The sequence below is a fragment of the Anguilla anguilla genome, chromosome 4, assembly GCF_013347855.1.
Source record: "Anguilla anguilla isolate fAngAng1 chromosome 4, fAngAng1.pri, whole genome shotgun sequence".
NCBI classification, from domain to species: Eukaryota; Metazoa; Chordata; class Actinopteri; order Anguilliformes; family Anguillidae; genus Anguilla; species Anguilla anguilla.
In genome coordinates this window covers 58750206-58763402 of record NC_049204.1, presented here as the reverse complement: position 1 = coordinate 58763402, position 13197 = coordinate 58750206, and the positions used below count along the sequence as shown (strand labels likewise).

The 13197-nt window shown below is 40.1% G+C and overlaps 1 protein-coding gene across 8 annotated transcripts in view; it reads left to right on the top strand.

The window, feature by feature from the left end:
- The first annotated feature begins 1295 nt into the window (after nucleotides 1-1295).
- Nucleotides 1296-13197, top strand: part of dab1a (DAB adaptor protein 1a) — a 128645-nt gene continuing 116743 nt past the window's right edge. For 6 of the 8 annotated variants that reach the window (XM_035415329.1, XM_035415326.1, XM_035415323.1 and 3 more), the window contains exon 1: nucleotides 1297-1557. The gene's annotated coding sequence lies outside the window, so the exon portion shown is untranslated. Of the gene's footprint in view, nucleotides 1558-13197 lie in introns of all 8 variants that reach the window. The other 2 variants (XM_035415328.1, XM_035415330.1) reach the window with 2 other exon arrangements.

Genomic DNA, 13197 nt, shown 5'->3' with positions numbered 1-13197 from the left:
GAGAGCACGTCCATCTGTGGAGCCACCGGGATTACTGTACTGCAAGGCAGGGCCACATGGCAGTGTGTGGATCTGCATGCTATCTGCACCACCAAGCTTACAGCAGCGAGATTTGGACACACAAAGGCGGGATCTTGGGAGGGACAGCTGACTCCCTGGCTTCTCTTTGTTCACATTGAGCGTGTGCTCGGTGTTCAAAATCTCTCGGATGCTACATCGCACCAGACCAGCAACTGAGACTGAGAAAAACAAGAATGTGCTCATTTCTACAACTGCATCTTTTCTGAGATCCTACATGCTCCTTGTTTCCAAGAGCTGCCTGGTCAACTTCCCATTGTGCTCTGGTGCTTCATGGCCACAAAATGGCTCAATCCTCTGCCCCCCTCTACAATGTCCAGGTCAGACATGCCCCTTTGATCCAGTCCCCTTCCATGCTGACATTTAAAACAGCGTGGACACCGTTTGAGGCAAAGGAAGAGTTGATTTTCCTTTCTGTGGAAATCACTTCGGCTTGGACACGGAGCAATCGATACCAAATAGTATTTAACCCCTGACATGGCATGAGTACAGAATCTCAGGGACCCGTAGCTGTCAGGTGCCTGATGTGGCTGGTCAATCAGGCTAGACCCCCTCTCTGTAGGTTCCTGCTGGGGGTATATAGGCTAGCGTTGGGAGAAGAAGGTCGCCACCTTTCATTTCCCCTTTTCCAGGGTGGAACAATGAGGACGGTGGTATGGGGGTCATTACTCACCCCACGACAATGATTGAAACTGACAAGGGCTTTCTAGGTGTTGCAGGTGTAATTGAAATCAATATGCTGCATGATGGGGTGACTCGCAGGGTTAAAATAAAAAGTCAGTCTGTGATGGAGGGTTAAGGAGCGGAGGCGTCTTTGCTTAATTGCTTCAAATATTTTAAGAAATGTCTCGGTGAAATTTGCTATCGAAACTTAATCACTTTACCTATTAATCAGCTGGTGATGTTCCAAATTTACTTTTCTGACAAACCAATACCATGGCTCCCTCTCTGTAGTCATGTGCATATTTTCATAAGGCTTAAGTCTCTTTTTCTCACACATTTTTTCACCTCCCCCATCTTTCTCTCCTCCTTAGTCCTTACAGACCCCCTCCCTCACTCGATCTGTCCCTGCCCATCTTGGATTTTGGCGTTGGGACTCTCACTTTCCACGCCCACTCCCCTCGCTCTCCCCCGAAACCGAGAAACCAGGACAAGGGGGTCTGGAAAGAGTTAATCCGTAGCTGGCCCTGTGATTGGCTGGCGAGTCGGTGGTTTGAGCCACCCTAAGAGAGAGGTAACTAGGCAACTTCAGCGAGCAGCGAAAAAGAGAGAAGGCAAAAAGAAGCGCTCAAATCCCAACACAGTTCAGCGATGATGGGAAGGATGTAGTCCAGTTTTTACTGAATGTTCCTGGGATGGGATACAGGATTACCTTTCTTTTAGAAACAGTATGGACCTCTGTAGACATCGCCAACGGGAGATAATTGGGTTTTAACAATGACAAGTATGGGAACCGAAAAATCGCACTTCAGTAAAAAGGTAAGAAACGAAACAGGTGCAACACCTGAGTTACAGTTTTAGTAATGTTAACGAAATTGGGTATGCATATTTGCGACGTCTATGTGTTTAAACGATTTCGGGCATTAGGTGACGGCTTCACATTGCCTGCAAATTAAGTTGCCATAGGCTAACAGAAATTGAAAAGCATAATACTGCATTGTGAGAATTAAGGATGTTGCTATGTTAAATACGAAGCCTCCATACGGTTTTAACATGCAAACTTGAAATAAATGTTACAGTGTATGAGAATGGCAATCGAATCGGCAGTTGCTTGCTGCATTGAAATTTTATGGCAGGTTTTCCCCTTGCCTGAATATACTGACGAAAGCTGTCTGTCTCATCTACTACCATTAAAATATTTTTGTACTTTGAATTTATTGTTTAACGGCGTTAAAACAACGTTGACTTTGATCGAAATGCATTTTCCCGTTTGTGAGCTTTTTTATTTCGTTTCAAATGCTGTGCAGCATATACCTTGTTTCAATTCCTGTGACGCTCTGCCGCTGCTCGGAATATATTTTGCATTTCCTCTGATGAGGCTGAATCAATTGATTAAAACGAAATGCATTGAGGTACTGGGTCCTAAAATGCCCCGTTCATTAAGTGTTGATGTAAAAATACATGTTTTATAAATCACAATTCAATGGGCAATGCTTACGCGAAAACGCCAGCGGACTCTTCAGTGGATTCATCAGTTTGCTTTGAGGTCCGCTGCATTTTAGACCCGCATAAATCATTAAGCAGAGCTGCGCGGTTGAATCGCAGTGAGGAGGGCTGCTGTAAAACCAGGGAAGAAAATTATTTCAAAACTGTACACGGCGCCGTATTTGTTTGTTTGACGTAGAGTTTTTGGGACAGTTGTTCCCAGTGCCTCATTTGCCTAAGATAAGAGTATGAAAGGATGATTTGATGTGACATCAGGCATATAGCCTACATTTTTTTTTTCCTGTGAGATCTGGGTTATGATCGCTCTGCCGGGGGGTCGGGGGAGTTTAGAATGAATGAGGACCTTGCTCTAATTGGGATGGAAAAAAACCCTGGCGCAAAAAGAGCGGGCAGAACCGAGGTCGTGGTGTGTGACTGCCAAGTGGCTGTAGTTGGCGTTTGAACTTCGTGAGAATCGGTCGAGCGCGCGCAAGACAATGAGATCACAGCATCTTGGGAATCGCAGGGTGCTGCAAGTACCAGGCAATTCAGTCATTTGTTGATTGTCCGGGGGAAAAAAATCTTTTGAATGTATATGCTAAGATTTTTGTATTTTTCTTATTTTTCACTTGAACAACACCATACAATCATCAAGTAAATTTAAGACTTAAGCCCATGGCCAGCTCAATGCAAAATACCTTCTTTTTGCAGGGTACACCGGAATAAGGAAGTATACACACATTACATTGCATAATTATGTAAGCAAATGATGCAGAGTTGCCTTACTTTAGTTTTGTTTTGTTCAGATACATATGATTGAATAATAATGATAATAATAATAATAATAATAATAATAATAAATAATTTTAGATTTAAATGAGTTAACTCTTATTAGTAAAGAGGGAGAATCCAGTTCATAGGTGAAGTGATACTTGGATCACTTTTTTTCATTGAATAATTTTTCCCTTTATCTCAGAATTATTTACTGCTGAGTATGAAGATTTAGGCCTCTGCAGACCTTAAAATACCCGTGTTCCATCTTGTGCTGCAACTATAGACTGTTATTTTCTATGATTATTTGCTTAACAGACAGCTTATCCCTGCTTTGTTGTGTATGTTCTGTGGCTTATTTGTATAAAATACATCCATTCTTATCATTAGTAGTCATGGTAACAGTGAATAGTAAAACAATTATGTAAATAAGAGTGTAAAATAACTAAAATTAATTTAATATTAGTGTCTGAATAGGGCATGAACCCATAATCCACAAATTCGGTATTTGGTATTCTAACTACTGCATCACATACTTGTTGATTTTTAGGTTACTGGGGGTCCTAGTGGTTATTTGAGGTAATAACGGAAGAAGAAAATAATGTATGATTTTATAATGAATAATCTGAATGCTGATTCAATGGTGACACATAGTTTACTTCGCATTTCCACATGAGTAACCCCGTTTTTTCTATCTGCCTGTGTCCCACTGCAGAGGCCTCGAACAACATGTTTTCTGCTGCATGTGGGGTCCTGCACAGTCTATCAGTGTTTAGGTGTTTCAGATTCATATTTCTTACAGGAAAAACTGGAAAAAAAAATCTTTTAGAAAAAAAAATCGGTTTCCTTGATTGTTGGTTTCCCATAGGTTTCCTGGATTGTTTCTCCTTGGCTTTTTGGCAATGCCGCAGTCTGATTGGCACGAAATCTTGGTTGAACAAGTGCCATGGGGTTGCCATATTGAGTCAATGTGTTGTCTCCCGAGTTTTCAGTTTTAATGGAGGAAAGGGCATTCACTTCAGATTGTCGGAGCCCAGCAGGCGAAAATGTATCTCCATAGAAACCCTTCATATTGTGTGTAAACCCACAAAGGAGACAGTGTTTCACTCTTTCACTCATTTATTCGTTTTACTTTCCATCCTTTGATTTGGAAAATGTAGCTGTGGGAAGGGTTTTTTAATGGGGAAAATTGTCTCATAGTACATTGTATAAAAAAAAACTGTTACTCCACCCAACTATTCCAAGTGCCTGACATCCTCTGCTCAACATACAGCGGAGTAAATTTTGGCATGTTCAACAATACATTGCTTTTGGTAAAGTCTTGTAATACAAAAAAAATCTCTCAGAAGACAAGCCGCTTTGTGACATGGATTGTACACACCTGAAACATTTGCTCATTATTACTTACTCATTAAATGCCTAATTTCTGCAAAATTATTTCAGTTTCCCACAAAATTATAATTATTCTGTTGTACTACAAACAACAGTCTCTCTTCTGGTTGTTCTCTAATTAGGATTGCTACCATCATCTAAATGCTATATCCTTAATAAAGTCAAGATGGCTTGCTATGTTTTTTGCGTTAGAAAAAGCAATAAAAATATAGCCTGCACTATCAAAACAAATAAAAATACACAAAAAAATACTCAAGTGTGTTTAAAAAGAAAAAATTCCCATCAACATACTCTACAGGTATGTAGTAACACAGTTTCTTTGGAATGGTCTCCTGTGTAACCTAACATTTTGGCATACCTCATAATGTTTACAGAATGTGTGCACTTGGGAACATTTTTTTCTTGCATTTCTATTGCACCCTCCCTGAGCTGTGCACATTTTTTTCCTTCCCTTTCCCTTATGAAGAACATGCATATTATCGACACAGGATCCTGTCCGTTGTACGCAAAATAGCCTCCTGACACACGTGTGTTATCGTGTGCTACCTGCTAGGTGTGGTGAGTCATCAGGCACATTACTTCTGCGCTGTGTCACAGTGTAAAACCCAGCAGCCTCTGGTTTCCCTCTGATTGCAGAGGGAGAGCAGAGCAGATTGGTGTAACTTATGGGAGCTGTTGGGACGATCACACCCTCTTTTCACATGTCACTGAAGACCACGGAAGGTGATTAATAGGAGGTGAGAAAAAAGGTGAATTCCTCTATGATTTATATGACAGATATTCTTATTCGGGGTGACTTACAGTACAAGGGCTTCTGAAGCAACTCAATGCAGAATATGAATTCTGTACAGATTAAAGATGGGTATTACAGCACAACCACCATTTGCTAATGTTGTACCAGAAAGATAATAATGTAGTGCAAATGACTTTAAGGTAGACACATACTGTGCCAGTCAAAATAATGTTCTCTTTGTTGTTATTTTGCTTATTTATGCTGGAAGGGATGGCAGCCATTTTAAATGTAGTCTCTTGCATTTGTGCAGTGATTTGAACAGGCAGAGCAACAAACTAGACTTTTCGATCACCTGCTGTGTTTAAGTTATTTTATAACGAGTCTTTCCTCTAAATTTTGGGTACTGCATTGTTGCAAAATATTTTTTTCAGTAATTGTATTTCTGTTTGACACTCATATAGAGCAAAACAGTTACAGGCCCATATTCCCCAAATAGAGAGCAAAAGCAGAGGAGCTGCGTTTCAGCAAACGCATCTCGCCAATGGAGGAGCATTGACTGCCGCTAACTGTCCTCCCTATTGATTTCCCAGCTTTGTGTGACATTATCAGGAACCTTAATTGGGTGTCAGGAATGCCTCTACTGAGAAATTAAAAGAAAAACTGGCAGAAGAGCTCGTGTGATATTTTCCCTCTAGGCAGCGAAGCTACAGTGATAGGAATGGTTGTGTGCCACTCTGTGTAGAATCTGGTCGGTTGCATATTTTTTATTTTCCTTTTTTTGGGTCGGAATTTGAGGCTTGGCAATTTGTGACTGTGTGTTCAATTGGATGAAACCAACAGACTATTAATCACTTGCTAACCCTCCATCAGATTGTTCTTAGAATTGATGATGCTTTCTGTGTGATCTATAGGAGGCAGGTAGCTATAATTGGTCCGTAACTTTGAAGCGTTAATTTCAAGCTTCACATTAGAGATAGGCCTATATGCAAGTTTGTGGCAGCGCCATGGCATGTTTGTGGGTTTGGGGCAGGAGGTGAGCAGTGGCACATGGGTAAAAGCATGCTGGGATATGCTCTGCTAATCTGCCTTCTAATCTTCTTAAAACACTGACAGCCTGTCTGTGGTCACTGAGTCTGAATCAGGAGTGCAGCAGACCTAACATCTGGACTGGATAGAGTGGGTCTCCTTCAGCTTAGAACATGCCAATACCGCCACACTAGGACTTAAAACCTCTTGCACTTGATTTGTGCAGGGCTGCCATTTATTCTATACTGTTTATGCTCTTAACCGCAATTAAATATTAAGTATAAGTGTTTCTCTTAAGCATTTCCTAGCTGGGGTACATCCTGATAACAGAGAAGCTACTCAGGAGGAAAAAAAAAATACTCTTGTTATTTTCCCATTTATTTTTGCACATTTATTATCCCGAATCAAGCTATTGTCAAGTTTACATACAGACATCTGAACAATGCATTTGAAGCCAGAACATAACTTTTGAGTTTGGGTGATGTATCCAGCTACATCCGTGCATTTTCTTCAACCTGCCAGCATTTGACATTGCGCAGAAAGTTAAAGGCTATTGCAAATCCGACGCCGAAACGAAGCATATGCAAGAGTCACAGCACATTAACGCTTCAATTAATTCACGTCCCTATTTCCTGAACAGAGGAGCCTGCAAAGAGTGCCTCCCCTGCCTTCTCTTGGGAGGCTGCACAAAGGTGCTGCATAGCATTCCAGAGCATTCGTTTCTAAAGCGTGTGGCGCTTTGCTGGGGCCCCAACGGTACGCCACGTCTCTTTTGACATTTTGATGCCGGTGTACCAGGGAAGCGAAAGAAAGCAAAAATAAATTACATTTTAATTTACGGTTTTCCCTCCTGCAAATTATTGGAAAAAAGAGCTGCGCTTACTTAAAAAAAAAATTTTTTTTTTTTGTGTTGCCACTTCTGCCATCACAAAAGAAAATTGATGCGGCCCGGTGCTGTACGCTTGGGTAGCGCGCTGTTGTTTTACATTTCCCAGTAGTGTGCTTCTTTTGGCTGAGCCGAACACTTATCGGCCCCTTTGTTGACGTCTTTTGTTCCTTCAGAATTACCAGAAACCTCTGAAGCTGAGACTGAAGAAGGCAAGAGGATGTCTCCCCAAAGATTTCAGCACTTGTTGTGCATCTTTTGTGTGCCTTTGCAAACCTTAATTAGTTGTGCTTTTGGTGTTCACATTCTTAAATATTGGTTTCCCTGAATAACATCAGAGTTGTTTTCTTTATGAAAAAAAGGACGCTACGTATCTGAACTTACTCGTTGGTCTTCTCGACCATATTTATATTCTCAGAGGCAGGATCGTTTTTTTACATTTTTATTCCTGAACAGTGGCTTAAAGAGTTCACATAAAGACCAGTGAAGTGGACACATTAGAGCTGCATTGTGCAGAAACTGGCCACGGATCACCGTGTTGCTCCGCTCACATAACAAATGGAATCTGACAGACTGCCAGGTCGAAACAAACTTTCAGTGGTCAACCACTTCTGGCTTGCAAAAAAAAAAAAAAAAAAAAAAAAAAGGTTTGTTGCCGTGGGAAACAGACTCATTGATGCGCTGTGTTACTGTGTCTTGAATGAAATTACTTCACAGTTCACTGCCGTCAGTGCTTCGCATGCTTCGCCATTATGCTCTCCCTGCCCAGCAGAAGCAGTCTGACGGAGTCCATTGCAAAAGCTATTATGTCTGAATCCTGCCATCGTGTTCTGCTGAAAACGAGTGTCAGGGTCCCTGCTCTCTGGACTCCTCCTGCTGTGCCGTGCCTGTTTGTAATCTTACTATCAGTCCCGTAGAGCGTATCTGACCGAGATGGTTACAACACAAATTAATAGACTGGCTTAAACTGAGAAAATGGCCTCGGCTGGATTGGTAACCCTCAGGAAGTTCATTATAATTGTATGAGCAAACGTTGTGGGAAAGTTCTTGGTTTGCACAATTTTTTTTGTGGGTGTAAAAATCCATGATTCATTCATTCATTTTTAATGGATAGGGAAGAAAGATTTTGTTGATTTCAGGAAAGGATCTTGTAAATCAGAGATGTAAGCATTATTTCATGGTGGTGTTGCAAATATTGCTTAACTGTGCTTAAAAATCACGTGTAGCTGGGGATCCACAGCTTTATGATCCAAAGGACCACTCTTATAATCACAAAGCAGTATTTTGCACCAAATACCAAATAAAGAAACAAATACACAGGTAACAAACAGATGGTGGGATTAACTTTCTAGAAAGTTTATAGTTTCTTCTGTGTATTTAAGATGTCTTGAGCCTTGCATTTTCAGCAACCAGGTTTTGTCACCCTAGTTCAGTCCAAATTCGGAATGTCTCTAAAGTGGCTTAAAGAATAATGAATTATTCACGTTTTCTTTTTATATTTCTCTTCATCTCTATTCTTCACAGGACAGAGGCATCATTTAGCTGATGGTTTTGAGGGAGCAAAAACAAGCTAGTAGAATGAGAAAAATTAACAGCAAATGTGAAGGACATGGAAGTATATCAAGGGTACATACATAATAAAATTTTTAACTCTTACATTAGTTTGTTGGTTTCCTGATGTTTTAGTGTTCATAAAAGTTCAATGTGTTTTATAGGTATTTCATAATAAGACATCAGAATCAGAATCAGAATCGTATTTTATTGCCAAGTACATTTGCACATACGAGGAATTTGTTTTGGTCAACACACCGACATATCCCTATAAACAATTTTAACAGGATTTATTTTACATTTTAAAGCTTCACTGCACCTTTGTTAATCTTTAAAAAGATGTATTTCACCAATTAACAAATCAAATTCTGTTAGCCCTGTGTATTAATGGACTATTAACACATCATTGCAAACACCATTGAATAAAATAGATATATCTGTGGGTATGAACACTGCTCTGTGAGTTTCTAGTTTATATATTCCAGGCACACCGACTGAATGATTTGTAATTGATTTCTTCGCAGGTGGCTTCATGAAGAGGCTGTATCAGCATCTGGCCACTGGTGCACTAAATTACAAGCTAAAAAAATAAGGTCCTAGTAATGTAACATCAGTACATGTCAATAATTCACATCATTTTTTTCTCACCTGGACATTGCAAGTTGATACATTTTTATATTAGTAATGACTAAAGCAGTATATCTATCAATTTGTTTAATCTTATGCTTGGTCTTGAATAACTATGAAAAAATATTGCTTTTTCACCTTATTTTTTTTGTTCACCAAGGCTCCCCTTTAGATATCCTTTATTTTTTCTTTCTTTCCTTGCTTTATAGGTCATATAGGTAAAGTTCTTTAAGATGGGCTATCTGTCTAATCTTACCTTCTTGTGTTACTGTGCAAATTGCAGTTTGTTAGGTTAACATTACTCTTAGTGATTATAAATGGGCATCTGTGCCTTTTTGGTGATACCACATTTTGTATTTGTTTAACACTAATGTTCTCCTCGACTGTTCATTGCTCTGGATAAGAGCGTCTGCCAAATGATTGTTATGTAAATATAATGTATTCATCAGATGCATTTCATACTGAAGATAAATCCAATCTCTCTTTCAGTTGTAAAGGCTTGCTAATAATGTTCATTTTGAACAGCTGTAATCAAATGTGTTTCAAGAGTCTTCATTTCGGCGTGGGCTATATAATGATTTTATATTGTCATCAGTACAATTTCAACCACGATACACCTTTTCACGCAGTCGCCAATCATCCTTCAAGCTTTTCTGAGATACTACTGTGGGTTTTAGTGCTAACCAGCTAACACGCTGTCCGGTGTTGCTTGCTTTGTGAAGACTCAATTAGCTGTATTTCAACCATAGTGATGGATGTTGCCGCTATATTTGTGTGGAACTGTAGTTAAAAATGTATAATATTAATTTGCTTATTAACCATTCTAACACAAATAACGTGGTATGTATTGTGGCGCTCCCAAATGTCAGAAGAAATCATGATATGATTTTTTTGGGCGTATTGCCCACCCCTTACTGATTTCAGCAGGAATATCTTATCCAACTGAAACTTCCACTTGTACAAAGTGCTTTCACTGTTCATTAATGAGGTAATGAGTACAGCATGATAAAGGTCCATGCACTGAATTGAACTGTAACACATTATACGAGTTTTCCTTTATGAGTGTGTGTTTGCACAGGCCTGATTTTTAAAAGTAAATAAATTCATTAGTACAAATTTGTATTCATATGTTCTATACATTTTAATTCCATCATAGACTAAAACCGATATTCAGTCATTATATCCAGAAAATACATTATTTTATGATAATGCAAGCGGAAAGAAAACATTGTATGCCAAGATGATAGGCAGCAGCCTGCAAATATTTGTAGGGAGCAGATGCTGGATATATATATATATATATATATATATAAATTGCAATAATAAATATAATTTAGCTGCAAGGTATAGTTAACCAAACAAACTGACACATTTATCCAAATTTTACTGCCGTAACAATATAAAAATGTCATAAATTTATTCTAGATGCTTTACAAGGGTGCAAAATATAAACCGCTATATATTACAGCAAAATATTATTAGAGAATTGCGTGCCCGTGTGGGCTGAGTTTGACTGAGCATTCAGTTTTTCTAGTAAAATAAATGACCTGATAGTAGAAAACTGGGTTAGTTCTAGTGTTTTTGCTGTCTATTGCACATTTGATGTAGAAAAAATATGGCAACTGGGATGCTATTCTGTACCTGAGTATTAATGTGTTCTTTGGATTTTCATGGATCATTGCTATGGAACTCCTGAAATGCCATTATGGATGCCTAGGGGTTTGTGTACCCACATCGAAAGCCACAGCTCTGTACTACCAAGATATCAGACTACTTTCAGCTGAAAATATTGTCCCTTCCATTGTTACACCAAAAGTTCTATCAGTGGAACTCGACAATACTATGTCATTATGCTCTCTAATATGTGTACATTCTGTAACACATCATCCCAAAATTGATTAATGCCACCTGCAGTGCTGGCTAGAACAGATACTGGATGGCAGTTTGGTCTTGGCGGTGGCCTTGTTGAATGTTATGCCAGGGAGTTTCTCCATGTCAGAAACATCTGGTGAAGTGAGGCAGTCCATTGTTTTCTCCCCTTCGCCAATGTAGAGGGGGCTTCAGCTCATCTGTCCACTGCTGGGGACATCTGGCGTCCACGTTCACCGGGTGCCGAAAAGGCGTGCCCAGCCAGATATGTTCACTTTGAGTGCACTGTGGTACACTCATCATGCATTGGTCTGTGCAGCTGTAGAAGATCCATCGCAAATTGGATGAGAAAGAAAAGGGATCCAAGATGCCATATGATTAATTGAATGAAATGCACACAATAAAAAGACCTCAACAGGAGGCACTATGGATTTTCTGTCAAAAACTGATTACATCATCACACCACATGCATCCACTAATCTTTCAGTTTCCTTTTGGTAAGAGTAATATAATATACCCCCCCCCCCCTTTTTTTTTTCTAAATTTCCACACTTCAAAAAAGAGCCATGGCAATATTTTTGAGGTGCTGTCATGGTAAAAGTCTTCAGAGAAAGATTGCTTTTCTTTTATTTTTCCCCCCAAAATGTTTTAGTATGTCATAGAAATGACTACCCTTTCCACAATGGCCTTTTCAGTGGAAATCCATCCTTGAATCTTTTTTTGCTCTTATCGATCTCTTGTGTGACATTAGCTGTTGAGAAAGAAGAAATAGCTGTTTCACTCATCAGAATTGCAGAGAAAAGCTTCAAGGGGAGTGGCCAGTATTTAAATGCCTGCAGTTTCTGAGAGATAGCAGGTAATCCTGGAAGTGAGTTAAATCGCACAGGTGCTGGCTCCCTTCCATGAGCTCCTCCACTTCAGCTGGCCAAACGTCGGCTGTGCCTTTGGACCGGGTACAAATCTGGAAGAAAACCATCTTTTTATCAGTCATTCAAAGACCCAGTGTATTAAACTTCCATCTTGAACACTGTGGTTTCCTGCGTGCTTCCAGGATAAATAGGCCAGTCTCTGTGCCTGTCTTATGCAGTGAGCGCGTTGACTAACAGTGCTGTGGTGCTGGAGAATCTGGTTTCAGAGCTAATCTGCTGGGTCTTTGTGCTCGGGTTGAGGCTGGTGACTGATGAATACTGCTGTAGTTCTGGCTTCAGCCACAGGAAGGGCCACGTTCGATTGAGCCAGAACCCATCTCTGTAGATTTTATTTTGTCATTTTTCCTTTTGTGGGTTGTCAGTAGGTCTCTGAAGGTGACAGCCAGCACACGTGACTATCAGCCTCAAGTCGCACAGATTGAACGGGACAGCGAACCCCGTTAGGCCCTTTATTCATTCTGCCATTGCTGTGCGATCTGGAGCCCTCTTTGTGTTGTGTTCCCTTTGCATCTTTGATCTCCTGTGAGAAAGTTGTGGAAAGATGGCATTTCAAATCTTTTAAAATCTTGGAATATTTTGCGCGGGCACATTGTATTTGTATCTGTTTCGCTGTGGGTAAGAATGAGACAGCTTTATGCATGGCTTTGGTGGACCTTTAGGCGCCATTCTACCGTAACAGAGCGTAAAATCAATCCCCTGGGGAATTGGGGGGAGGGTGACACCGTTACAAGAAGGAGCATCATTCAGACATTAAGTACAAACTCACTGTTGCTAATACAGCTCCCATGGTTTTCTATGTTGCCTTGGCTAAATACACTAATGCCAGCTAATTCTTAATTTTAATTGGTTGAACAGCCTTGCCAATAGTTGGCGCTACATACAATGTTTGTCATGCATTGTGGTATATATACTGACTGTAAGGTGCCTTGTGTTTCTATGTTTAAACGTGTGCTTTATTAATAATTTGCCATTATTATGGTTGTCTGTTCCTAATATCAGAAGGAGTGCCTTGGGACCGTCCCAGTACCTGTGGTCAGGGCTCTATGTGTGGGTGTCTGAATGAAAGGATCACAGGGAGCTCAGGCCATTTTCTCTGCCTCTGTGTTTATTGTCCTCCATGGCTGTATCTCCACCTCGGGGTAATCAGACACTGACTCTGAACACAAAAACAGATAAGTGATAGAGGTGTA